The sequence below is a fragment of the Hemitrygon akajei genome, unplaced genomic scaffold (assembly GCF_048418815.1).
Source record: "Hemitrygon akajei unplaced genomic scaffold, sHemAka1.3 Scf000150, whole genome shotgun sequence".
NCBI lineage: Eukaryota > Metazoa > Chordata > Chondrichthyes > Myliobatiformes > Dasyatidae > Hemitrygon > Hemitrygon akajei.
This window is the reverse complement of record NW_027332036.1, coordinates 1,034,175-1,060,914: the sequence shown is the minus strand read 5'-3', so window position 1 is coordinate 1,060,914 and position 26,740 is coordinate 1,034,175.

The following is a 26,740-nucleotide window of genomic DNA, read 5'->3' as shown; positions in this document are numbered from 1 at the left end:
AGACTGTCTCCCAGTCTGCGTCGGTTCAGCGAAACTGTCTCCCAGTCTGCGTCGGTTCAGTGAAATAGTCTCCCAGTCTGCGTCAGTTCAGTGAAACAGTGTTCCCAGTCTGCATCGGTTCTGTGAGACGGTCTCCCAGTCTGCGTCGTTTCAGCGAAACAGTGTTCCCTATCCGCGTCGGTTCAGCGAAACTGTCTCCCAGTCTGCGTCTGTTCAGCGAAACGGTCTCCCAGTCTGCGTTTGTTCAGCGACGCTGTCTCCCCGTTGGTGTGGGTTCAGCGAAACAGTGTTCCCTATCCACGTCGGTTCAGCGAAACTGTCTCCGAGTCTGGCTCGGTTCAGCGAAACGGTCTCCCAGTCTGCGTCTGTTCAGTGAAACAGTGTTCCCAGTCTGTGTCGGATCAGCGAGACGGTCTCCCAGTCTGCGTCGCTTCAGCGCCACTGTCTCCCAGTTTGTGTCGGTTCAGCGAGACGGTCTCCCAGTCTGCGTCGGTTTAGCGAGGCGGTCTCCCAGTTTGCGTTGGTTCAGTGACACGGTCTCCCAGTTTGTGTCGGTTCAGCGAGACGGTCTCCCAGTCTGCGTCGGTTTAGCGAGGCGGCCTTCCAGTCTGCGTCGGTTCAGCGAGATGGTTTCGCAGTCTGCGTCGGTTCAGCGAGACGGTCACCCAGTCTGGGTCAGCTCAGCGAAACGGTCTCCCAGTCTGCGTCGGTTTTGTGAAACAATGTTCCCAGTCTGCGTTGGTTCAGCGAGACGGTCTCCCAGTCTGCGTTGGTTCAGCGACATGGTCTCCCAGTCTGCGTTGGTTCTGCGAGACGGTCTCCCAGTCTGCGTTGGTTCAGCGACACGGTATCCTGGTCTGTGTCGGTGCAGCGAGTTGGTCTCCCAGTCTGTGTCGGTTCAGTGAAACTGTCTCCCAGTTTGTGACGGTTCAGCAAAACTGTCTCCCTCTCTGTGTTGGTTCAGCGAAACGGTCTCCCAGTCTGCGTCTGTTCAGCGAGCCGGTCTCCCAGTCTGCGTCGGTTCAGCGAGACGGTCTCCCAGTCTGCGTTTGTTCAGCGACACGGTCTCCCAGTCTGTGTCGGTGCCGCGAGTTGGTCTCCCAGTCTGCGTCGGTTCAATGAAACTCTCTCCCAGTCTGTGTCGGTTCAGTGAAACATGTTCCCAGTCTGCGTCGGTTCAGCGAGACGGTCTCCCAGTCTGCGTCGGTTCAGCGACACTGTCTCCCAGTTTGTGTCGGTTCAGCGAGGCGGTCTCCCAGTCTGCGTCGGTTCAGCAAAACTGTGTCCCTGGCTGCGTTTGTTCAGCAAAACGGTCTCCCAGTCTGCGTCTGTTCAGCGAGATGGTCGCCCAGTCTGCGTCGGTTCAGCGAGACGGTCTCCCAGTCTGCGTCGTTTCAGCGAAACGGTGTTCCCTATCCACGTCGGTTCAGTGAAACTGTCTCCCTGTCTGCGTCTGTTCAGCGAGACGGTCTCCCAGTCTGCGTCGGTTCAGCGAGACGGTTTCGCAGTCTGCGTCGGTTCAGCGAGACGGTCACCCAGTCTGGGTCGGCTCAGAGAAACGGTCTCCCCGTCTGCGTCGGTTCAGTGAAACAATGTTCCCAGTCTGCGTTGGTTTAGCGAGACGGTCTCCCAGTCTGCGTTGGTTCAGCGACACTATCTCCCAGTCTGCGTTGGTTCAGCGAGACGGTCTCCCAGTCTGCGTTGGTTCAGCGACACGGTCTCCCAGTCTGCGACGGTTCAGTGATACGGTCTCCCAGTCTGCGTTGGTTCATTGAAACGGTATCCCAGTCTGCGCTGGTTCAGTGAAACGGGGTTCCCAGTCTGCGTCGGTTCAGTGATACGGTCTCCCAGTCTGTGTCGGTTTAGCGAGACGGTCTCCCCGTCTGCGTCGGTTCAGTGAAACTGTCTCCCAGTCTGTGTCGGTTCAGCGAGACGGCCTCCCATTCTGTGTCTGTTCAGCGAGATGGTCTCTCAGTCTGCGTCGGTTCAGTGAAACTGTCTCCCAGTCTGTGTCGGTTCAGCGAAACGGTCTCCCAGTCTGCGTCTGTTCAGCGAAACTGTCTCCCAGTCTGTGTCTGTTCAGTGAAACGGTCTCCCAGTCTGCGTAGTTTCAGTGAGACGGTGTTCCCAGTCTGCGTTGGTTCAGAGACACGGTCTCCCAGTTTGCGTCGGTTCAGCGAGGCGGTCTCCCCGTCTGCGTCGGTTCAGCGAGACGGTTTCCCTGTCTGCGTCGGTTCAGGGAGACGGTGTTCCCAGTCTGCATCGGTTCTGTGAGACGGTCTCCCAGTCTGCGTCGTTTCAGCGAAACAGTGTTCCCTATCCGCGTCGGTTCAGCGAAACTGTCTCCCAGTCTGCGTCTGTTCAGCGAAACGGTCTCCCAGTCTGCGTTTGTTCAGCGACGCTGTCTCCCCGTTTGTGTCGGTTCAGCGAAACAGTGTTCCCTATCCGCGTCGGTTCAGCGAAACTGTCTCCCAGTCTGGGTCGGTTCAGCGAAACGGTCTCCCAGTCTGCGTCTGTTCAGTGAAACAGTGTTCCCAGTCTGTGTCGGATCAGCGAGACGGTCTCCCAGTCTGCGTCGCTTCAGCGCCACTGTCTCCCAGTTTGTGTCGGTTCAGCGAGACGGTCTCCCAGTCTGCGTCGGTTTAGCGAGGCGGTCTCCCAGTTTGCGTCGGTTCAGCGAGACGGTCACCCAGTCTGGGTCAGCTCAGCGAAACAGTCTCCCAGTCTGCGTCGGTTTTGTTAAACAATGTTCCCAGTCTGCGTTGGTTCAGCGAGACGGTCTCCCAGTCTGCGTTGGTTTAGCGACACGGTCTCTCAGTCTGCGTTGGTTCAGCGAGACGGTCTCCCAGTCTGCGTTGGTTCAGCGACACGGTATCCCGGTCTGTGTCGGTGCAGCGAGTTGGTCTCCCAGTCTGTGTCGGTTCAGTGAAACTGTCTCCCAGTTTGTGACGGTTCAGCAAAACTGTCTCCTTCTCTGCGTTGGTTCAGCGAAACGGTCTCCCAGTCTGCGTCTGTTCAGCGAGACGGTCTCCCAGTCTGCGTCGGTTCAGCGAGACGGTCTCCCAGTCTGCGTTTGTTCAGCGACACGGTCTCCCAGTCTGTGTCGGTGCAGCGAGTTGGTCTCCCAGTCTGCGTCGGTTCAGCGACACTGTCTCCCAGTTTGTGTCGGTTCAGCGAGGCGGTCTCCCAGTCTGCGTCGGTTCAGCAAAACTGTGTCCCTGGCTGCGTTTGTTCAGCAAAACGGTCTCCCAGTCTGCGTCTGTTCAGCGAGATGGTCTCCCAGTCTGCGTCGGTTCAGCGAGACGGTCTCCCAGTCTGCGTCGTTTCATCGAAACGGTGTTCCCTATCCACGTCGGTTCAGTGAAACTGTCTCCCAGTCTGCGTCTGTTCAGCGAGACGGTCTCCCAGTCTGCGTCGGTTCAGCGAGACGGTTTCGCAGTCTGCGTCGTTTCAGCGAGACGGTCACCCAGTCTGGGTCGGCTCAGCGAAACGGTCTCCCCGTCTGCGTCGGTTCAGTGAAACAATGTTCCCAGTCTGCGTTGGTTTAGCGAGACGGTCTCCCAGTCTGCGTTGGTTCAGCGACACTATCTCCCAGTCTGCGTTGGTTCAGCGAGACGGTCTCCCAGTCTGCTTTGTTTCAGCGACACGGTCTCCCAGTCTGCGACGGTTCAGTGATACGGTCTCCCAGTCTGCGTTGGTTCATTGAAACGGTCTCCCAGTCTGTGCTGGTTCAGTGAAACGGGGTTCCCAGTCTGCGTCGGTTCAGTGATACGGTCTCCCAGTCTGTGTCGGTTTAGCGAGACGGTCTCCCCGTCTGCGTCGGTTCAGCGAGATCGTCTCCCATTCTGCGTCGGTTCAGTGAGATGGTCTCCCAGTCTGTGTCTGTTCAGCGAGATGGTCTCTCAGTCTCCGTCGGTTCAGTGAAACTGTCTCCCAGTCTGTGTCGGTTCAGCGAGACGGCCTCCCAGTCAGTGTCTGTTCAGCGAGATGGTCTCTCAGTCTGCGTCGGTTCAGTGAAACTGTCTCCCAGTCTGTGTCGGTTCAGCGAAACGGTCTCCCAGTCTGTGTCTGTTCAGTGAAACGGTCTCCCAGTCTGCGTGGTTTCAGTGAGACGGTGTTCCCAGTCTGCGTTGGTTCAGAGACACGGTCTCCCAGTTTGCGTCGGTTCAGCGAGGCGGTCTCCCCGTCTGCGTCGGTTCAGCGAGACGGTTTCCCTGTCTGCGTCGGTTCAGTGAGACGGTGTTCCTAGTCTGCGTCGGTTCTGCGAGACGGTCTCCTAGTTTGTGTCTGTTCAGCGAGACAGTCTCCAGGTCTGTGTCGGTTCAGCGAGACGGTCTCCCAGTCTGCGTCGGTTCAGCGAAATGGTGTTCCCAGTCTGCGTCGGTTCAGCCAGACGGTCTCCCAGTCTACGTTGGTTCAGAGTAACGGTGTTCCTTATTCGTGTTGGTTCAGCGAGACAATCTCCCAGTCTGCGTTGTTTCTGCGAAACTGTCTACCAGTCTGCGTCGGTTCAGCGAAACTGTCTCCCAGTTTGTGTCGGTTAAGTGAAACGGTCTACCAGTCTGTGTCGGTTCAGCGACACTCTCTCCCAGTCTGTGTCGGTTCAGTGAAACGGTCTCCCAGTCTGCGTTGGTTCAGTGAAACTGTGTTCCCGGTCTGCATCGGTTTAGCGAGACGGTCTCCCAGTCTGTGTCGGTTCAGCGAGACGGTCTCCCAGTCTGCGTCGGTTCAGCGACACGGTCTCCCAGTCTGTGTCGGTGCAGCGAGTTGGTCTCCCAGTCTGCGTCGGTTCAGCAAATCTCTCTCCCAGTCTGTGTCGGTTCAGTGAAACTGTCTCCCAGTTTGTAACGGTTCAGCAAAACTGTCTCCCTTTCTGCGTTGGTTCAGAGAAAACGGTCTCCCAGTCTGCGTCGGTTCAGCGAGTCGGTCTCCCAGTCTGCGTTGGTTCAGCGACACGGTCTCCCAGTCTGTGTCGGTGCAGCGAGTTGGTCTCCCAGTCTGCGTCGGTTCAGTGAAACTCCCTCCCAGTCTGTGTCGGTTCAGTGAAACAATGTTCCCAGTCTGCGTCGGTTCAGCGAGACGGTGTTCCCTATCCACGTCAGTTCAGCGAAACTGTCTCCCAGTCTGCATCGGTTCAGCGTGACGGTCTCCCAGTCTGCGTCGGTTCAGCGACACTGTCTCCCAGTTTGTGTCGGTTCAGCGAGGCGGTCTCCCAGTCTGCGTCGGTTCAGCAAAACTGTGTCCCTGGCTGCGTTGGTTCAGCAAAACGGTCTCCCAGTCTGCGTATGTTCAGCGAGATGGTCTCCCAGTCTGCGTCGGTTCAGCGAGACGGTCACCCAGTCTGGGTCGGCTCAGCGAAACGGTCTCCCCGTCTGCGTCGGTTCAGTGAAACAATGTTCCCAGTCTGCGTTGGTTTAGCGAGACGGTCTCCCAGTCTGCGTTGGTTCAGCGACACTATCTCCCAGTCTGCGTTGGTTCAGCGAGACGGTCTCCCAGTCTGCGTTGGTTCAGCGACACGGTCTCCCAGTCTGCGTTGGTTTAGCGAGACGGTCTCCCAGTCTGCGTTGGTTCAGCGACACTATCTCCCAGTCTGCGTTGGTTCAGCGAGACGGTCTCCCAGTCTGCGTTGGTTCAGCGACACGGTCTCCCAGTCTGCGACGGTTCAGTGATACGGTCTCCCAGTCTGCGTTGGTTCATTGAAACGGTCTCCCTGTCTGCGCTGGTTCAGTGAAACGGGGTTCCCAGTCTGCGTCGGTTCAGTGATACGGTCTCCCAGTCTGCGACGGTTCAGTGATACGGTCTCCCTGTCTGCGCTGGTTCAGTGAAACGGGGTTCCCAGTCTGCGTCGGTTCAGTGATACGGTCTCCCAGTCTGTGTCGGTTTAGTGAGACGGTCTCCCCGTCTGCGTCGGTTCAGCGAGATCCTCTCCCAGTCTGCGTCGGTTCAGTGAGATGGTCTCCCAGTCTGTGTCTGTTCAGCGAGATGGTCTCTCAGTCTGCGTCGGTTCAGTGAAACTGTCTCCCAGTCTGTGTCGGTTCAGCGAGACGGCCTCTCAGTCTGTGTCTGTTCAGCGAGATGGTCTCTCAGTCTGCGTCGGTTCAGTGAAACTGTCTCCCAGTCTGCGTTGGTTCATTGAAACGGTCTCCCTGTCTGCGCTGGTTCAGTGAAACGGGGTTCCCAGTTTGCGTCGGTTCAGTGATAAGGTCTCCCAGTCTGTGTCGGTTTAGCGAGACGGTCTCCCCGTCTGCGTCGGTTCAGCGAGTCGGTCTCCCAGTCTGCGTTGGTTCAGCGACACGGTCTCCCAGTCTGTGTCGGTGCAGCGAGTTGGTCTCCCAGTCTGCGTCGGTTCAGTGAAACTCCCTCCCAGTCTGTGTCGGTTCAGTGAAACAATGTTCCCAGTCTGCGTCGGTTCAGCGAGACGGTGTTCCCTATCCACGTCAGTTCAGCGAAACTGTCTCCCAGTCTGCATCGGTTCAGCGTGACGGTCTCCCAGTCTGCGTCGGTTCAGCGACACTGTCTCCCAGTTTGTGTCGGTTCAGCGAGGCGGTCTCCCAGTCTGCGTCGGTTCAGCAAAACTGTGTCCCTGGCTGCGTTGGTTCAGCAAAACGGTCTCCCAGTCTGCGTCTGTTCAGCGAGATGGTCTCCCAGTCTGCGTCGGTTCAGCGAGACGGTCTCCCAGTCTGCGTCGGTTCAGCGAGACGGTTTCGCAGTCTGCGTCGGTTCAGCGAGACGGTCACCCAGTCTGGGTCGGCTCAGCGAAACGGTCTCCCCGTCTGCGTCGGTTCAGTGAAACAATGTTCCCAGTCTGCGTTGGTTTAGCGAGACGGTCTCCCAGTCTGCGTTGGTTCAGCGACACTATCTCCCAGTCTGTGTTGGTTCAGCGACACGGTCTCCCAGTCTGCGACGGTTCAGTGATACGGTCTCCCAGTCTGCGTTGGTTCATTGAAACGGTCTCCCTGTCTGCGCTGGTTCAGTGAAACGGGGTTCCCAGTCTGCGTCGGTTCAGCGAGACAGTCTCCCAGTCTGCGTCGGTTCAGCGACACGGTCTCCCAGTCTGTGTCGGTGCAGCGAGTTGGTCTCCCAGTCTGCGTCGGTTCAGCAAATCTCTCTCCCAGTCTGTGTCGGTTCAGTGAAACTGTCTCCCAGTTTGTAACGGTTCAGCAAAACTGTCTCCCTTTCTGCGTTGGTTCAGAGAAAACGGTCTCCCAGTCTCCGTCTGTTCAGCGAGACGGTCTCCCAGTCTGCGTCGGTTCGGCGAGTCGGTCTCCCAGTCTGCGTTGGTTCAGCGACACGGTCTCCCAGTCTGTGTCGGTGCAGCGAGTTGGTCTCCCAGTCTGCGTCGGTTCAGTGAAACTCCCTCCCAGTCTGTGTCGGTTCAGTGAAACAATGTTCCCAGTCTGCGTCGGATCAGCGAGACGGTGTTCCCTATCCACGTCAGTTCAGCGAAACTGTCTCCCAGTCTGCATCGGTTCAGCGAGACGGTCTCCCAGTCTGCGTCGGTTCAGCGACACTGTCTCCCAGTTTGTGTCGGTTCAGCGAGGCGGTCTCCCAGTCTGCGTCGGTTCAGCAAAACTGTGTCCCTGGCTGCGTTTGTTCAGCAAAACGGTCTCCCAGTCTGCGTCTGTTCAGCGAGATGGTCTCCCAGTCTGCGTCGGTTCAGCGAGACCGTCTCCCAGTCTGCGTCAGTTCAGCGAGACGGTTTCGCAGTCTGCGTCGGTTCAGCTAGACGGTCACCCAGTCTGGGTCGGCTCAGCGAAACGGTCTCCCCGTCTGCGTCGGTTCAGTGAATCAATGTTCCCAGTCTGCGTTGGTTTAGCGAGACGGTCTCCCAGTCTGCGTTGGTTCAGCGACACTATCTCCCAGTCTGCGTTGGTTCAGCGAGACGGTCTCCCAGTCTGCTTTGTTTCAGCGACACGGTCTCCCAGTCTGCGATGGTTCAGTGATACGGTCTCCCAGTCTGCGTTGGTTCATTGAAACGGTCTCCCAGTCTGCGCTGGTTCAGTGAAACGGGGTTCCCAGTCTGCGTCGGTTCAGTGATACGGTCTCCCAGTCTGTGTCGGTTTAGCGAGACGGTCTCCCCGTCTGCGTCGGTTCAGCGAGATCGTCTCCCAGTCTGCGTCGGTTCAGTGAGATGGTCTCCCAGTCTGTGTCTGTTCAGCGAGATGGTCTCTCAGTCTGCGTCGGTTCAGTGAAACTGTCTCCCAGTCTGTGTCGGTTCAGCGAGACGGCCTCCCAGTCTGTGTCTGTTCAGCGAGATGGTCTCTCAGTCTGCGTCGGTTCAGTGAAACTGTCTCCCAGTCTGTGTCGGTTCAGCGAGACGGTCTCCCAGTCTGCGTCGGTTCAGCGACACGGTCTCCCAGTCTGTGTCGGTGCAGCGAGTTGGTCTCCCAGTCTGCGTCGGTTCAGCAAATCTCTCTCCCAGTCTGTGTCGGTTCAGTGAAACTGTCTCCCAGTTTGTAACGGTTCAGCAAAACTGTCTCCCTTTCTGCGTTGGTTCAGAGAAAACGGTCTCCCAGTCTCCGTCTGTTCAGCGAGACGGTCTCCCAGTCTGCGTCGGTTCAGCGAGTCGGTCTCCCAGTCTGCGTTGGTTCAGCGACACGGTCTCCCAGTCTGTGTCGGTGCAGCGAGTTGGTCTCCCAGTCTGCGTCGGTTCAGTGAAACTCCCTCCCAGTCTGTGTCGGTTCAGTGAAACAATGTTCCCAGTCTGCGTCGGTTCAGCGAGACGGTCTCCCAGTCTGCGTTGGTTCAGCGACACGGTCTCCCAGTTTGTGTCGGTTCAGCGTGACGGTCTCCCAGTCTGCGTCGGTTCAGCGACACTGTCTCCCAGTTTGTGTCGGTTCAGCGAGGCGGTCTCCCAGTCTGCGTCGGTTCAGCAAAACTGTGTCCCTGGCTGCGTTGGTTCAGCAAAACGGTCTCCCAGTCTGCGTCTGTTCAGCGAGATGGTCTCCCAGTCTGCGTCGGTTCAGCGAGACTGTCACCCAGTCTGGGTCGGCTCAGCGAAACGGTCTCCCCGTCTGCGTCGGTTCAGTGAAACAATGTTCCCAGTCTGCGTTGGTTTAGCGAGACGGTCTCCCAGTCTGCGTTGGTTCAGCGACACTATCTCCCAGTCTGCGTTGGTTCAGCGAGACGGTCTCCCAGTCTGCGTTGGTTCAGCGACACGGTCTCCCAGTCTGCGACGGTTCAGTGATACGGTCTCCCAGTCTGCGTTGGTTCATTGAAACGGTCTCCCTGTCTGCGCTGGTTCAGTGAAACGGGGTTCCCAGTCTGCGTCGGTTCAGTGATACGGTCTCCCAGTCTGCGACGGTTCAGTGATACGGTCTCCCAGTCTGCGTTGGTTCATTGAAACGGTCTCCCTGTCTGCGCTGGTTCAGTGAAACGGGGTTCCCAGTCTGCGTCGGTTCAGTGATACGGTCTCCCAGTCTGCGTTGGTTCATTGAAATGGTCTCCCTGTCTGCGCTGGTTCAGTGAAACGGGGTTCCCAGTCTGCGTCGGTTCAGTGATACGGTCTCCCAGTCTGTGTCGGTTTAGTGAGACGGTCTCCCCGTCTGCGTCGGTTCAGCGAGATCCTCTCCCAGTCTGCGTCGGTTCAGTGAGATGGTCTCCCAGTCTGTGTCTGTTCAGCGAGATGGTCTCTCAGTCTGCGTCGGTTCAGTGAAACTGTCTCCCAGTCTGTGTCGGTTCAGCGAGACGGCCTCTCAGTCTGTGTCTGTTCAGCGAGATGGTCTCTCAGTCTGCGTCGGTTCAGTGAAACTGTCTCCCAGTCTGCGTTGGTTCATTGAAACGGTCTCCCTGTCTGCGCTGGTTCAGTGAAACGGGGTTCCCAGTCTGCGTCGGTTCAGTGATAAGGTCTCCCAGTCTGTGTCGGTTTAGCGAGACGGTCTCCCCGTCTGCGTCGGTTCAGCGAGTCGGTCTCCCAGTCTGCGTTGGTTCAGCGACACGGTCTCCCAGTCTGTGTCGGTGCAGCGAGTTGGTCTCCCAGTCTGCGTCGGTTCAGTGAAACTCCCTCCCAGTCTGTGTCGGTTCAGTGAAACAATGATCCCAGTCTGCGTCGGTTCAGCGAGACGGTGTTCCCTATCCACGTCAGTTCAGCGAAACTGTCTCCCAGTCTGCATCGGTTCAGCGTGACGGTCTCCCAGTCTGCGTCGGTTCAGCGACACTGTCTCCCAGTTTGTGTCGGTTCAGCGAGGCGGTCTCCCAGTCTGCGTCGGTTCAGCAAAACTGTGTCCCTGGCTGCGTTGGTTCAGCAAAACGGTCTCCCAGTCTGCGTCTGTTCAGCGAGATGGTCTCCCAGTCTGCGTCGGTTCAGCGAGACGGTCTCCCAGTCTGCGTCGGTTCAGCGAGACGGTTTCGCAGTCTGCGTCGGTTCAGCGAGACGGTCACCCAGTCTGGGTCGGCTCAGCGAAACGGTCTCCCCGTCTGCGTCGGTTCAGTGAAACAATGTTCCCAGTCTGCGTTGGTTTAGCGAGACGGTCTCCCGGTCTGCGTTGGTTCAGCGACACTATCTCCCAGTCTGCGTTGGTTCAGCGACACAGTCTCCCAGTCTGCGACGGTTCAGTGATACGGTCTCCCAGTCTGCGTTGGTTCATTGAAACGGTCTCCCTGTCTGCGCTGGTTCAGTGAAACGGGGTTCCCAGTCTGCGTCGGTTCAGCGAGACGGTCTCCCAGTCTGCGTCGGTTCAGCGACACGGTCTCCCAGTCTGTGTCGGTGCAGCGAGTTGGTCTCCCAGTCTGCGTCGGTTCAGCAAATCTCTCTCCCAGTCTGTGTCGGTTCAGTGAAACTGTCTCCCAGTTTGTAACGGTTCAGCAAAACTGTCTCCCTTTCTGCGTTGGTTCAGAGAAAACGGTCTCCCAGTCTCCGTCTGTTCAGCGAGACGGTCTCCCAGTCTGCGTCGGTTCAGCGAGTCGGTCTCCCAGTCTGCGTTGGTTCAGCGACACGGTCTCCCAGTCTGTGTCGGTGCAGCGAGTTGGTCTCCCAGTCTGCGTCGGTTCAGTGAAACTCCCTCCCAGTCTGTGTCGGTTCAGTGAAACAATGTTCCCAGTCTGCGTCGGATCAGCGAGACGGTGTTCCCTATCCACGTCAGTTCAGCGAAACTGTCTCCCAGTCTGCATCGGTTCAGCGAGACGGTCTCCCAGTCTGCGTCGGTTCAGCGACACTGTCTCCCAGTTTGTGTCGGTTCAGCGAGGCGGTCTCCCAGTCTGCGTCGGTTCAGCAAAACTGTGTCCCTGGCTGCGTTTGTTCAGCAAAACGGTCTCCCAGTCTGCGTCTGTTCAGCGAGATGGTCTCCCAGTCTGCGTCGGTTCAGCGAGACGGTCTCCCAGTCTGCGTCGGTTCAGCGAGACGGTTTCGCAGTCTGCGTCGGTTCAGCGAGACGGTCACCCAGTCTGGGTCGGCTCAGCGAAACGGTCTCCCCGTCTGCGTCGGTTCAGTGAAACAATGTTCCCAGTCTGCGTTGGTTCAGCGAGACGGTCTCCCAGTCTGCGTTGGTTCAGCGACACGGTCTCCCAGTCTGCGACGGTTCAGTGATACGGTCTCCCAGTCTGCGTTGGTTCATTGAAACGGTCTCCCTGTCTGCGCTGGTTCAGTGAAACGGGGTTCCCAGTCTGCGTCGGTTCAGTGATACGGTCTCCCAGTCTGTGTCGGTTTAGCGAGACGGTCTCCCAGTCTGCGTCGGTTCAGCGAGATCGTCTCCCAGTCTGCGTCGGTTCAGTGAGATGGTCTCCCAGTCTGTGTCTGTTCAGCGAGATGGTCTCTCAGTCTGCGTCGGTTCAGTGAAACTGTCTCCCAGTCTGTGTCGGTTCAGCGAGACGGCCTCCCAGTCTGTGTCTGTTCAGCGAGATGGTCTCTCAGTCTGCGTCGGTTCAGTGAAACTGTCTCCCAGTCTGTGTCGGTTCAGCGAAACGGTCTCCCAGTCTGCGTCTGTTCAGCGAAACTGTCTCCCAGTCTGTGTCTGTTCAGTGAAACGGTCTCCCAGTCTGCGTGGTTTCAGTGAGACGGTATCCCGGTCTGTGTCGTTGCAGCGAGTTGGTCTCCCAGTCTGTGTCGGTTCAGTGAAACTGTCTCCCAGTTTGTGACGGTTCAGCAAAACTGTCTCCCTCTCTGCGTTGGTTCAGCGAAACGGTCTCCCAGTCTGCGTCTGTTCAGCGAGACGGTCTCCCAGTCTGCGTCGGTTCAGCGAGACGGTCTCCCAGTCTGCGTTTGTTCAGCGACACGGTCTCCCAGTCTGTGTCGGTGCAGCGAGTTGGTCTCCCAGTCTGCGTCGGTTCAGTGAAACTCTCTCCCAGTCTGTGTCGGTTCAGTGAAACATGTTCCCAGTCTGCGTCGGTTCAGCGAGACGGTCTCCCAGTCTGCGTCGGTTCAGCGACACTGTCTCCCAGTTTGTGTCGGTTCAGCGAGGCGGTCTCCCAGTCTTCGTAGGTTCAGCGAGACGGTCTCCCAGTCTGCGTCGGTTCAGCGAAACTGTCTCCCAGTCTGCGTCGGTTCAGTGAAATAGTCTCCCAGTCTGCGTCAGTTCAGTGAAACAGTGTTCCCAGTCTGCATCGGTTCTGTGAGACGGTCTCCCAGTCTGCGTCGTTTCAGCGAAACAGTGTTCCCTATCCGCGTCGGTTCAGCGAAACTGTCTCCCAGTCTGCGTCTGTTCAGCGAAACGGTCTCCCAGTCTGCGTTTGTTCAGCGACGCTGTCTCCCCGTTGGTGTCGGTTCAGCGAAACAGTGTTCCCTATCCGCGTCGGTTCAGTGAAACTGTCTCCCAGTCTGGCTCGGTTCAGCGAAACGGTCTCCCAGTCTGCGTCTGTTCAGTGAAACAGTGTTCCCAGTCTGTGTCGGATCAGCGAGACGGTCTCCCAGTCTGCGTCGCTTCAGCGCCACTGTCTCCCAGTTTGTGTCGGTTCAGCGAGACGGTCTCCCAGTCTGCGTCGGTTTAGCGAGGCGGTCTCCCAGTTTGCGTTGGTTCAGTGACACGGTCTCCCAGTTTGTGTCGGTTCAGCGAGACGGTCTCCCAGTCTGCGTCGGTTCAGCGAGATGGTTTCGCAGTCTGCGTCGGTTCAGCGAGACGGTCACCCAGTCTGGGTCAGCTCAGCGAAACGGTCTCCCAGTCTGCGTCGGTTCAGTGAAACAATGTTCCCTATCCACGTCAGTTCAGCGAAACTGTCTCCCAGTCTGCATCGGTTCAGCGTGACGGTCTCCCAGTCTGCGTCGGTTCAGCGACACTGTCTCCCAGTTTGTGTCGGTTCAGCGAGACGGTGTTCCCTATCCACGTCAGTTCAGCGAAACTGTCTCCCAGTCTGCATCGGTTCAGCGTGACGGTCTCCCAGTCTGCGTCGGTTCAGCGACACTGTCTCCCAGTTTGTGTCGGTTCAGCGAGGCGGTCTCCCTGTCTGCGTCGGTTCAGCAAAACTGTGTCCCTGGCTGCGTTGGTTCAGCAAAACGGTCTCCCAGTCTGCATCTGTTCAGCGAGATGGTCTCCCAGTCTGCGTCGCTTCAGCGAGACGGTCTCCCAGTCTGCGTCGGTTCAGCGAGACGGTTTCGCAGTCTGCGTCGTTTCAGCGAGACGGTCACCCAGTCTGGGTCGGCTCAGCGAAACGGTCTCCCCGTCTGCGTCGGTTCAGTGAAACAATGTTCCCAGTCTGCGTTGGTTTAGCGAGACGGTCTCCCAGTCTGCGTTGGTTCAGCGACACTATCTCCCAGTCTGCGTTGGTTCAGCGACACGGTCTCCCAGTCTGCGACGGTTCAGTGATACGGTCTCCCAGTCTGCGTTGGTTCATTGAAACGGTCTCCCTGTCTGCGCTGGTTCAGTGAAACGGGGTTCCCAGTCTGCGTCGGTTCAGCGAGACGGTCTCCCAGTCTGCGTCGGTTCAGCAAATCTCTCTCCCAGTCTGTGTCGGTTCAGTGAAACTGTCTCCCAGTTTGTAACGGTTCAGCAAAACTGTCTCCCTTTCTGCGTTGGTTCAGAGAAAACGGTCTCCCAGTCTCCGTCTGTTCAGCGAGACGGTCTCCCAGTCTGCGTCGGTTCAGCGAGTCGGTCTCCCAGTCTGCGTTGGTTCAGCGACACGGTCTCGCAGTCTGTGTCGGTGCAGCGAGTTGGTCTCCCAGTCTGCGTCGGTTCAGTGAAACTCCCTCCCAGTCTGTGTCGGTTCAGTGAAACAATGTTCCCAGTCTGCGTCGGTTCAGCGAGACGGTGTTCCCTATCCACGTCAGTTCAGCGAAACTGTCTCCCAGTCTGCATCGGTTCAGCGTGACGGTCTCCCAGTTTGTGTCGGTTCAGCGAGGCGGTCTCCCAGTCTGCGTCGGTTCAGCAAAACTGTGTCCCTGGCTGCGTTGGTTCAGCAAAACGGTCTCCCAGTCTGCGTCTGTTCAGCGAGATGGTCTCCCAGTCTGCGTCGGTTCAGCGAGACGGTCTCCCAGTCTGCGTCGGTTCAGCGAGACGGTTTCGCAGTCTGCGTCGTTTCAGCGAGACGGTCACCCAGTCTGGGTCGGCTCAGCGAAACGGTCTCCCCGTCTGCGTCGGTTCAGTGAAACAATGTTCCCAGTCTGCGTTGGTTTAGCGAGACGGTCTCCCAGTCTGCGTTGGTTCAGCGACACTATCTCCCAGTCTGCGTTGGTTCAGCGACACGGTCTCCCAGTCTGCGACGGTTCAGTGATACGGTCTCCCAGTCTGCGTTGGTTCATTGAAACGGTCTCCCTGTCTGCGCTGGTTCAGTGAAACGGGGTTCCCAGTCTGCGTCGGTTCAGCGAGACGGTCTCCCAGTCTGCGTCGGTTCAGCGACACGGTCTCCCAGTCTGTGTCGGTGCAGCGAGTTGGTCTCCCAGTCTGCGTCGGTTCAGCAAATCTCTCTCCCAGTCTGTGTCGGTTCAGTGAAACTGTCTCCCAGTTTGTAACGGTTCAGCAAAACTGTCTCCCTTTCTGCGTTGGTTCAGAGAAAACGGTCTCCCAGTCTCCGTCTGTTCAGCGAGACGGTCTCCCAGTCTGCGTCGGTTCAGCGAGTCGGTCTCCCAGTCTGCGTTGGTTCAGCGACACGGTCTCCCAGTCTGTGTCGGTGCAGCGAGTTGGTCTCCCAGTCTGCGTCGGTTCAGTGAAACTCCCTCCCAGTCTGTGTCGGTTCAGTGAAACAATGTTCCCAGTCTGCGTCGGATCAGCGAGACGGTGTTCCCTATCCACGTCAGTTCAGCGAAACTGTCTCCCAGTCTGCATCGGTTCAGCGTGACGGTCTCCCAGTCTGCGTCGGTTCAGCGACACTGTCTCCCAGTCTGTGTCGGTTCAGCGAGGCGGTCTCCCAGTCTGCGTCGGTTCAGCAAAACTGTGTCCCTGGCTGCGTTGGTTCAGCAAAACGGTCTGCCAGTCTGCGTCTGTTCAGCGAGATGGTCTCCCAGTCTGCGTCGGTTCAGCGAGACGGTCTCCCAGTCTGCGTCGGTTCAGCGAGACGGTTTCGCAGTCTGCGTCGGTTCAGCGAGACGGTCACCCAGTCTGGGTCGGCTCAGCGAAACGGTCTCCCCGTCTGCGTCGGTTCAGTGAAACAATGTTCCCAGTCTGCGTTGGTTTAGCGAGACGGTCTCCCAGTCTGCGTTGGTTCAGCGACACTATCTCCCAGTCTGCGTTGGTTCAGCGAGACGGTCTCCCAGTCTGCGTTGGTTCAGCGACACGGTCTCCCAGTCTGCGACGGTTCAGTGATACGGTCTCCCAGTCTGCGTTGGTTCATTGAAACGGTCTCCCTGTCTGCGCTGGTTCAGTGAAACGGGGTTCCCAGTCTGCGTCGGTTCAGTGATACGGTCTCCCAGTCTGTGTCGGTTTAGCGAGACGGTCTCCCCGTCTGCGTCGGTTCAGCGAGATCGTCTCCCAGTCTGCGTCGGTTCAGTGAGATGGTCTCCCAGTCTGTGTCTGTTCAGCGAGATGGTCTCTCAGTCTGCGTCGGTTCAGTGAAACTGTCTCCCAGTCTGTGTCGGTTCAGCGAGACGGCCTCTCAGTCTGTGTCTGTTCAGCGAGATGGTCTCTCAGTCTGCGTCGGTTCAGTGAAACTGTCTCCCAGAATGTGTCGGTTCAGCGAAACGGTCTCCCAGTCTGCGTCTGTTCAGCGAAACTGTCTCCCAGTCTGTGTCTGTTCAGTGAAACGGTCTCCCAGTCTGCGTGGTTTCAGTGAGACGGTGTTCCCAGTCTGCGTCGGTTCAGCAAATCTCTCTCCCAGTCTGTGTCGGTTCAGTGAAACTGTCTCCCAGTTTGTGACGGTTCAGCAAAACAGTCTCCCAGTCTGCGTCGGTTCAGTGAAACAATGTTCCCAGTCTGCGTTGGTTCAGCGAGACGGTCTCCCAGTCTGCGTTGGTTTAGCGACACGGTCTCCCAGTCTGCGTTGGTTTAGCGAGACGGTCTCCCAGTCTGCGTTGGTTCAGCGACACGGTCTCCCAGTCTGTGTCGGTGCAGCGCGTTGGTCTCCCAGTCTGCGTCGGTTCAGCGAAACTCTCTCCCAGTCTGTGTCGGTTCAGTGAAACAATGTTCCCAGTCTGCATGGGTTCAGCGAGATGGTCTCCCAGTCTGCGTCGTTTCAGCGAAACGGTGTTCCCTATCAGCGTCGGTTCAGCGAAACTGTCTCCCAGTCTGTGTCGGTTCAGCGAGACGGCCTCCCAGTCTGCGTAGGTTCAGCGAGACGGTCTCCCGGTCTGCGTCGGTTCAGCGAAACTGTCTCCCAGTCTGCGTCGGTTCAGTGAAATGGTCTCCCAGTCTGCGTCAGTTCAGTGAAACAGTGTTCCCAGTCTGCATCGGTTCTGCGAGACGGTCTCCCAGTCTGCGTCGTTTCAGCGAAACAGTGTTCCCTATCCGCGTCGGTTCAGCGAAACTGTCTCCCAGTCTGCGTCTGTTCAGCGAAACGGTCTCCCAGTCTGCGTTTGTTCAGCGACGCTGTCTCCCCGTTTGTGTCGGTTCAGCGAGACGGTCTACCAGTCTGCGTCAGTTCAGCGACACTGTCTCCCAGTTTGTGTCGATTCAGCAAGGCGGTCTCCCAGTCTGAGTCGGTTTAGCGAGCAGCCTTCCAGTCTGCGTCGGTTCAGCGAGACGGTCACCCAGTCTGGGTCTGCTCAGCGAAACGGTCTCCCAGTCTGCGTCGGTTCAGTGAAACAATGTTCGCAGTCTGCGTTGGTTGAGCGAGACGGTCTCCCAGTCTGCGTTGGTTCAGTGACACGGTCTCCCAGTTTGTGTCGGTTCAGCGAGACGGTCTCCCAGTCTGCGTCGGTTTAGCGAGGCGGTCTCCCGGTCTGCGTTGGTTCAGTGAGACGGTCTCCCAGTTTTTTTGGGTTCAGCGAGACGGTCTCCCAGTCTGTGTCGGTTTAGCGAGGCAGCCTTCCAGTCTGCGTCGGTTCCGCGAGACGGTTTCGCAGTCTGCGTCGGTTCAGCGAGACGGTCACCCTGTCTGGGTCGGCTCAGCGAAACGGTCTCCCAGTCTGCGTCGGTTCAGTGAAACAATGTTCCCAGTCTGCGTCGGTTCAGCGAGACGGTCTCCCAGTCTGCGTTGGTTCAGCGCCACGGTATCCCAGTCTGCGTTGGTTCAGCGAGACGGTCTCCCAGTCTGCGTCGGTTTAGCGAGGCGGTCTCCCGGTCTGCGTTGGTTCAGTAACACGGTCTCCCAGTTTTTTTCGGTTCAGCGAGACGGTCTCCCAGTCTGCGTTGATTTAGCGAGGCGGTCTTCCAGTCTGCGTCGGTTCAGCAAAACTGACTCCCTGTCTGCGTTTGTTCAGCGAAACGGTCTCCCAGTCTGCGTCTGTTCAGCGAGACGGTCTCCCAGTCTGCGTCGGTTCAGCGAGACGGTCTCCCAGTCTGCGTCGTTTCAGCGAAACGGTGTTCCCTATCCACGTCGGTTCAGCGAAACTGTCTCCCAGTCTGTGCCGGTTCAGCGAGACGGCCTCCCAGTCTGCGTCGGTTCAGCGAAACTGTCTCCCAGTCTGCATCGTTTTAGTGAAATGGTCTCCCAGTCTGCGTCAGTTCAGTGAAACAGTGTTCCCAGTCTGCATCGGTTCTGCGAGACGGTCTCCCAGTCTGCGTCGTTTCAGCGAAACAGTGTTCCCTATCCGCGTCGGTTCAGCGAAACTGTCTCCCAGTCTGCATCGGTTCAGCGTGACGGTCTCCCAGTCTGCGTCGGTTCAGCGAGTCGGTCTCCCAGTCTGCGTTGGTTCAGCGACACGGTCTCCCAGTCTGTGTCGGTGCAGCGAGTTGGTCTGCCAGTCTGCGTCGGTTCAGTGAAACTCCCTCCCAGTCTGTGTCGGTTCAGTGAAACAATGTTCCCAGTCTGCATCGGATCAGCGAGACGGTGTTCCCTATCCACGTCAGTTCAGCGAAACTGTCTCCCAGTCTGCATCGGTTCAGCGTGACGGTCTCCCAGTCTGCGTCGGTTCAGCGACACTGTCTCCCAGTTTGTGTCGGTTCAGCGAGGCGGTCTCCCAGTCTGCGTCGGTTCAGCAAAACTGTGTCCCTGGCTGCGTTGGTTCAGCAAAACGGTCTCCCAGTCTGCGTCTGTTCAGCGAGATGGTCTCCCAGTCTGCGTCGGTTCAGCGAGACGGTTTCGCAGTCTGCGTCGGTTCAGCGAGGCGGTCACCCAGTCTGGGTCGGCTCAGCGAAACGGTCTCCCCGTCTGCGTCGGTTCAGTGAAACAATGTTCCCAGTCTGCGTTGGTTTAGCGAGACGGTCTCCCAGTCTGCGTTGGTTCAGCGACACTATCTCCCAGTCTGCGTTGGTTCAGCGAGACGGTCTCCCAGTCAGCGTTGGTTCAGCGACACGGTCTCCCAGTCTGCGACGGTTCAGTGATACGGTCTCCCAGTCTGCGTTGGTTCATTGAAACGGTCTCCCTGTCTGCGCTGGTTCAGTGAAACGGGGTTCCCAGTCTGCGTCGGTTCAGTGATACGGTCTCCCAGTCTGTGTCGGTTTAGCGAGACGGTCTCCCCGTCTGCGTCGGTTCAGCGAGATCCTCTCCCAGTCTGCGTCGGTTCAGTGAGATGGTCTCCCAGTCTGTGTCTGTTCAGCGAGATGGTCTCACAGTCTGCGTCGGTTTAGCGAAACTGTCTCCCTGTCTGCGTCGGTTCAGCGAAACGGTCTCCCTGTCTGCGTCGGTTCAGCGAGACGTTCTCCCAGTCTGCGTCCTTTCAGCAAAACGGTGTTCCCTATCCGCGTCGGTTCAGCGAGATGGCCTCCCAGTCTGCGTAGGTTCAGCGAGACGGTCTCCCAGTCTGTGTCGGTTCAGCAAAACTGTCTCCCAGTCTGCGTCGGTTCAGTGAAACAATGTTCCCAGTCTGCGTTGGATCAGCGAGACGGTTTCCCAGTCTGCGTTGGTTCAGCGACACGGTCTCCCAGTCTGTGTCGGTTCAGTGAAACGTTGTTCCCTATCCGCGTCGGTTCAGCGAGACGGGCTCCCAGTCTGCGTCGGTTCAGCGAAACTGTCTCCCAGTCTGTGTCGGTTCAGCGAGACGGTCTCCCAGTCTGGGTCGGTTCAGCGAGATGGTCTCCTAGTCTGCGTCGGTTCAGCGAGACGGTGTTCCCAGTCTGCGTCGGTTCAGCGAGACTGTCTCGCTGTCTGCGTCGGTTTAGTGAGGTGGTCTCCCAGTCTGCGTCGGTTCACTGAAACGGTCTCCCAGTCTGCGTCGGTTCAGCGATACGGTCTCCCAGTCTGCGTCGGTTCAGTGAAACAATGTTCCCAGTCTGCGTCGGTTCAGCGAGACGGTCTTCCAGTCTGCGTCGGTTCATCGAAACTGTCTCCCAGTCTGTGTCGGTTCAGCGAGACGGTCTCCCAGTCTGTGTCTGTTCAGCGAAAGTATCTTCCAGTCTGCGTCGATTCAGCGAGACTGTCTCCCAGTCTGCGTCGGTTCAGCGAGACGGTCTCCCAGTCTGGGTCGGTTCAGCGAGCCGGTCTCCCAGTCTGCGTTGGTTCAGCGAAACTGTCTCCCAGTCTGTGTTGGTTCAGTGAAACGGTCTCCCAGTCTGCGTCGGTTCAGTGAAACGTTGTTCCCGGTCTGCGTCTGTTCAGCGAGACGGTCTCCCAGTCTGCGTCAGTTCAGCGAAACTGTCTTCCAGTCTGCGTCGGTTCAGCGAGACTGTCTCCCAGTCTGCGTCGGTTCAGCGAGACTGTCTCCCAGTCTGTGTCGGTTCAGTGAAACGGTCTCCCAGTCTGCGTCCGTTCAGCGAAACGGTGTTCCACATCTGCGTCGGTTCATCGAGACAGTGTTCCCTGTCTGCGTCGGTTCAGCGAGACGGTCTCCTAGTCTGCATCGGTTCAGCGAGACAGTGTTCCCAGTCTGCGTCGGTTCAGCGTGGCGGTCTCCCAGTCTGCGTCGGTTCAGCGAGACGGTCTCCCAGTCTGTGTCGGTTCAGTGAAACGGTCTCCCAGTCTGTGTCGGTTCAGCTAAACTGTCTCCCAGTCTGCGTCGGTTCAGCGAAACTGTCTCCCAGTCTGTGTCGGTTCAGTGAAACGGTCTAGCAGTCTGTTTTGGTTCAGTGAAACTTTGTTCCCTGTCTACGTCGGTTCAGTGAAACGATCCCCCAGTCTGCGTCAGTTCAGTGAAACAGTGTTCCCAGTCTGCGTCGGTTCAGCGAGACGGTCTCCCAATCTTGGTCGGTTCAGCGAGTCGGCCTCCGAGTCTGCGTAGGTTCAGCGATACAGTCTCCCAGTCTGCGTCGGTTCAGCGAGTCGGCCTCCCAGTCTGCGTAGGTTCAGCGATACAGTCTCCCAGTCTGCGTCGGTTCAGCGATACGGTCTCCCAGTCTGCGTCTGTTCAGTGAAACAGTGTTCCCCGTCTGCGTCGGTTCAGCGAGACGGTCTCGCAGTCTGGGTCGGTTCAGCGAGACGGTCTCCCAGTCTGCGTCGGTTCAGCGAAACGGTGTTCCCTATCCGCGTCAGTTCAGAGAAACTGTCTCCCAGTCTACGTCGGTTCAGTGAAACGGTCTCCCAGACTGCGTCAGTTCAGTGAAACAGTGTTCCCAGTCTGCGTCGGTTCAGCGAGACGGTCTCCCGGTCTGCGTCAGTTCAGTGAAACAGTGTTCCCAGTCTGCGTCGGTTCATCGAAACGGTGTTCCCTATCCGCGTCGGTTCAGCGAAACTGTCTCCCAGTCTGCGTTGGTTCAGCGAAACGGTCTCCCAGTCTGCGTCTGTTCAGTGAAACAGTGTTCCCCGTCTGCGTCGGTTCAGCGAGACGGTCTCCCAGTCTGTGTCGGTTCAGCGACGCTGTCTCCCAGTCTGCGTTAGGGCAGTGAAAAAGTGTTCCCAGTCTGCGTCGGTTCAGCGGAAGGTCTCCCAGTCTGCGTCGCTTCAGAGAAGCTGTCTCCCAGTCTGTGTCGGATCAGTGAAACGGTCTCCCAGTCTGCGTTGGTTCAGCGAGACGGTCTCCCACTCTGTGTCGGTTCAGCAAAACGGTCTCGCAGTCTGCGTCGGTTCAGCGAGATGGTCACCCTGTCTGGGTCGGCTCAGCGAAACGGTCTCCCAGTCTGCGTCGGTTCAGTGAAACAATGTTCCCAGTCTGCGTCGGTTCAGCGAGACGGTCTCCCAGTCTGCGTTGGTTCAGCGCCACGGTATCCCAGTCTGCGTTGGTTCAGCGAGACGGTCTCCCAGTCTGCGTCGGTTTAGCGAGGCGGTCTCCCGGTCTGCGTTGGTACAGTAACACGGTCTCCCAGTTTTTTTCGGTTCAGCGAGACGGTCTCCCAGTCTGCGTCGGTTCAGCGAAACTGTCTCCCAGTCTGTGTCGGTTCAGCGAGACGGGCTCCCAGTCTGCGTCGGTTCAGCGAAACTGTCTCCCAGTCTGTGTCGGTTCAGCGAGACGGTCTCCCAGTCTGGGTCGGTTCAGCGAGATGGTCTCCTAGTCTGCGTCGGTTCAGCGAGACGGTGTTCCCAGTCTGCGTCGGTTCAGCGAGACTGTCTCGCTGTCTGCGTCGGTTTAGTGAGGTGGTCTCCCAGTCTGCGTCGGTTCACTGAAACGGTCTCCCAGTCTGCGTCGGTTCAGCGATACGGTCTCCCAGTCTGCGTCGGTTCAGTGAAACAATGTTCCCAGTCTGCGTCGGTTCAGCGAGACGGTCTTCCAGTCTGCGTCGGTTCATCGAAACTGTCTCCCAGTCTGTGTCGGTTCAGCGAGACGGTCTCCCAGTCTGTGTCTGTTCAGCGAAAGTATCTTCCAGTCTGCGTCGATTCAGCGAGACTGTCTCCCAGTCTGCGTCGGTTCAGCGAGACGGTCTCCCAGTCTGGGTCGGTTCAGCGAGCCGGTCTCCCAGTCTGCGTTGGTTCAGCGAAACTGTCTCCCAGTCTGTGTTGGTTCAGTGAAACGGTCTCCCAGTCTGCGTCGGTTCAGTGAAACGTTGTTCCCGGTCTGCGTCTGTTCAGCGAGACGGTCTCCCAGTCTGCGTCAGTTCAGCGAAACTGTCTTCCAGTCTGCGTCGGTTCAGCGAGACTGTCTCCCAGTCTGCGTCGGTTCAGCGAGACTGTCTCCCAGTCTGTGTCGGTTCAGTGAAACGGTCTCCCAGTCTGCGTCCGTTCAGCGAAACGGTGTTCCACATCTGCGTCGGTTCATCGAGACAGTGTTCCCTGTCTGCGTCGGTTCAGCGAGACGGTCTCCTAGTCTGCATCGGTTCAGCGAGACAGTGTTCCCAGTCTGCGTCGGTTCAGCGTGGCGGTCTCCCAGTCTGCGTCGGTTCAGCGAGACGGTCTCCCAGTCTGTGTCGGTTCAGTGAAACGGTCTCCCAGTCTGTGTCGGTTCAGCTAAACTGTCTCCCAGTCTGCGTCGGTTCAGCGAAACTGTCTCCCAGTCTGTGTCGGTTCAGTGAAACGGTCTAGCAGTCTGTTTTGGTTCAGTGAAACTTTGTTCCCTGTCTACGTCGGTTCAGTGAAACGATCCCCCAGTCTGCGTCAGTTCAGTGAAACAGTGTTCCCAGTCTGCGTCGGTTCAGCGAGACGGTCTCCCAATCTTGGTCGGTTCAGCGAGTCGGCCTCCGAGTCTGCGTAGGTTCAGCGATACAGTCTCCCAGTCTGCGTCGGTTCAGCGAGTCGGCCTCCCAGTCTGCGTAGGTTCAGCGATACAGTCTCCCAGTCTGCGTCGGTTCAGCGATACGGTCTCCCAGTCTGCGTCTGTTCAGTGAAACAGTGTTCCCCGTCTGCGTCGGTTCAGCGAGACGGTCTCGCAGTCTGGGTCGGTTCAGCGAGACGGTCTCCCAGTCTGCGTCGGTTCAGCGAAACGGTGTTCCCTATCCGCGTCAGTTCAGAGAAACTGTCTCCCAGTCTACGTCGGTTCAGTGAAACGGTCTCCCAGACTGCGTCAGTTCAGTGAAACAGTGTTCCCAGTCTGCGTCGGTTCAGCGAGACGGTCTCCCGGTCTGCGTCAGTTCAGTGAAACAGTGTTCCCAGTCTGCGTCGGTTCATCGAAACGGTGTTCCCTATCCGCGTCGGTTCAGCGAAACTGTCTCCCAGTCTGCGTTGGTTCAGCGAAACGGTCTCCCAGTCTGCGTCTGTTCAGTGAAACAGTGTTCCCCGTCTGCGTCGGTTCAGCGAGACGGTCTCCCAGTCTGTGTCGGTTCAGCGACGCTGTCTCCCAGTCTGCGTTAGGGCAGTGAAAAAGTGTTCCCAGTCTGCGTCGGTTCAGCGGAAGGTCTCCCAGTCTGCGTCGCTTCAGAGAAGCTGTCTCCCAGTCTGTGTCGGATCAGTGAAACGGTCTCCCAGTCTGCGTTGGTTCAGCGAGACGGTCTCCCACTCTGTGTCGGTTCAGCAAAACGGTCTCGCAGTCTGCGTCGGTTCAGCGAGATGGTCACCCTGTCTGGGTCGGCTCAGCGAAACGGTCTCCCAGTCTGCGTCGGTTCAGTGAAACAATGTTCCCAGTCTGCGTCGGTTCAGCGAGACGGTCTCCCAGTCTGCGTTGGTTCAGCGCCACGGTATCCCAGTCTGCGTTGGTTCAGCGAGACGGTCTCCCAGTCTGCGTCGGTTTAGCGAGGCGGTCTCCCGGTCTGCGTTGGTACAGTAACACGGTCTCCCAGTTTTTTTCGGTTCAGCGAGACGGTCTCCCAGTCTGCGTTGATTTAGCGAGGCGGTCTTCCAGTCTGCGTCGGTTCAGCAAAACTGACTCCCTGTCTGCGTTTGTTCAGCGAAACGGTCTCCCAGTCTGCGTCTGTTCAGCGAGACGGTCTCCCAGTCTGCGTCGGTTCAGCGAGACGGTCTCCCAGTCTGCGTCGTTTCAGCGAAACGGTGTTCCCTATCCACGTCGGTTCAGCGAAACTGTCTCCCAGTCTGTGCCGGTTCAGCGAGACGGCCTCCCAGTCTGCGTCGGTTCAGCGAAACTGTCTCCCAGTCTGCATCGTTTTAGTGAAATGGTCTCCCAGTCTGCGTCAGTTCAGTGAAACAGTGTTCCCAGTCTGCATCGGTTCTGCGAGACGGTCTCCCAGTCTGCGTCGTTTCAGCGAAACAGTGTTCCCTATCCGCGTCGGTTCAGCGAAACTGTCTCCCAGTCTGCATCGGTTCAGCGTGACGGTCTCCCAGTCTGCGTCGGTTCAGCGAGTCGGTCTCCCAGTCTGCGTTGGTTCAGCGACACGGTCTCCCAGTCTGTGTCGGTGCAGCGAGTTGGTCTGCCAGTCTGCGTCGGTTCAGTGAAACTCCCTCCCAGTCTGTGTCGGTTCAGTGAAACAATGTTCCCAGTCTGCATCGGATCAGCGAGACGGTGTTCCCTATCCACGTCAGTTCAGCGAAACTGTCTCCCAGTCTGCATCGGTTCAGCGTGACGGTCTCCCAGTCTGCGTCGGTTCAGCGACACTGTCTCCCAGTTTGTGTCGGTTCAGCGAGGCGGTCTCCCAGTCTGCGTCGGTTCAGCAAAACTGTGTCCCTGGCTGCGTTGGTTCAGCAAAACGGTCTCCCAGTCTGCGTCTGTTCAGCGAGATGGTCTCCCAGTCTGCGTCGGTTCAGCGAGACGGTTTCGCAGTCTGCGTCGGTTCAGCGAGGCGGTCACCCAGTCTGGGTCGGCTCAGCGAAACGGTCTCCCCGTCTGCGTCGGTTCAGTGAAACAATGTTCCCAGTCTGCGTTGGTTTAGCGAGACGGTCTCCCAGTCTGCGTTGGTTCAGCGACACTATCTCCCAGTCTGCGTTGGTTCAGCGAGACGGTCTCCCAGTCAGCGTTGGTTCAGCGACACGGTCTCCCAGTCTGCGACGGTTCAGTGATACGGTCTCCCAGTCTGCGTTGGTTCATTGAAACGGTCTCCCTGTCTGCGCTGGTTCAGTGAAACGGGGTTCCCAGTCTGCGTCGGTTCAGTGATACGGTCTCCCAGTCTGTGTCGGTTTAGCGAGACGGTCTCCCCGTCTGCGTCGGTTCAGCGAGATCCTCTCCCAGTCTGCGTCGGTTCAGTGAGATGGTCTCCCAGTCTGTGTCTGTTCAGCGAGATGGTCTCACAGTCTGCGTCGGTTTAGCGAAACTGTCTCCCTGTCTGCGTCGGTTCAGCGAAACGGTCTCCCTGTCTGCGTCGGTTCAGCGAGACGTTCTCCCAGTCTGCGTCCTTTCAGCAAAACGGTGTTCCCTATCCGCGTCGGTTCAGCGAGATGGCCTCCCAGTCTGCGTCGGTTCAGCGAGACGGTGTTCCCAGTCTGCGTCGGTTCAGCGAGACTGTCTCGCTGTCTGCGTCGGTTTAGTGAGGTGGTCTCCCAGTCTGCGTCGGTTCACTGAAACGGTCTCCCAGTCTGCGTCGGTTCAGCGATACGGTCTCCCAGTCTGCGTCGGTTCAGTGAAACAATGTTCCCAGTCTGCGTCGGTTCAGCGAGACGGTCTTCCAGTCTGCGTCGGTTCATCGAAACTGTCTCCCAGTCTGTGTCGGTTCAGCGAGACGGTCTCCCAGTCTGTGTCTGTTCAGCGAAAGTATCTTCCAGTCTGCGTCGATTCAGCGAGACTGTCTCCCAGTCTGCGTCGGTTCAGCGAGACGGTCTCCCAGTCTGGGTCGGTTCAGCGAGCCGGTCTCCCAGTCTGCGTTGGTTCAGCGAAACTGTCTCCCAGTCTGTGTTGGTTCAGTGAAACGGTCTCCCAGTCTGCGTCGGTTCAGTGAAACGTTGTTCCCGGTCTGCGTCTGTTCAGCGAGACGGTCTCCCAGTCTGCGTCAGTTCAGCGAAACTGTCTTCCAGTCTGCGTCGGTTCAGCGAGACTGTCTCCCAGTCTGCGTCGGTTCAGCGAGACTGTCTCCCAGTCTGTGTCGGTTCAGTGAAACGGTCTCCCAGTCTGCGTCCGTTCAGCGAAACGGTGTTCCACATCTGCGTCGGTTCATCGAGACAGTGTTCCCTGTCTGCGTCGGTTCAGCGAGACGGTCTCCTAGTCTGCATCGGTTCAGCGAGACAGTGTTCCCAGTCTGCGTCGGTTCAGCGTGGCGGTCTCCCAGTCTGCGTCGGTTCAGCGAGACGGTCTCCCAGTCTGTGTCGGTTCAGTGAAACGGTCTCCCAGTCTGTGTCGGTTCAGCTAAACTGTCTCCCAGTCTGCGTCGGTTCAGCGAAACTGTCTCCCAGTCTGTGTCGGTTCAGTGAAACGGTCTAGCAGTCTGTTTTGGTTCAGTGAAACTTTGTTCCCTGTCTACGTCGGTTCAGTGAAACGATCCCCCAGTCTGCGTCAGTTCAGTGAAACAGTGTTCCCAGTCTGCGTCGGTTCAGCGAGACGGTCTCCCAATCTTGGTCGGTTCAGCGAGTCGGCCTCCGAGTCTGCGTAGGTTCAGCGATACAGTCTCCCAGTCTGCGTCGGTTCAGCGAGTCGGCCTCCCAGTCTGCGTAGGTTCAGCGATACAGT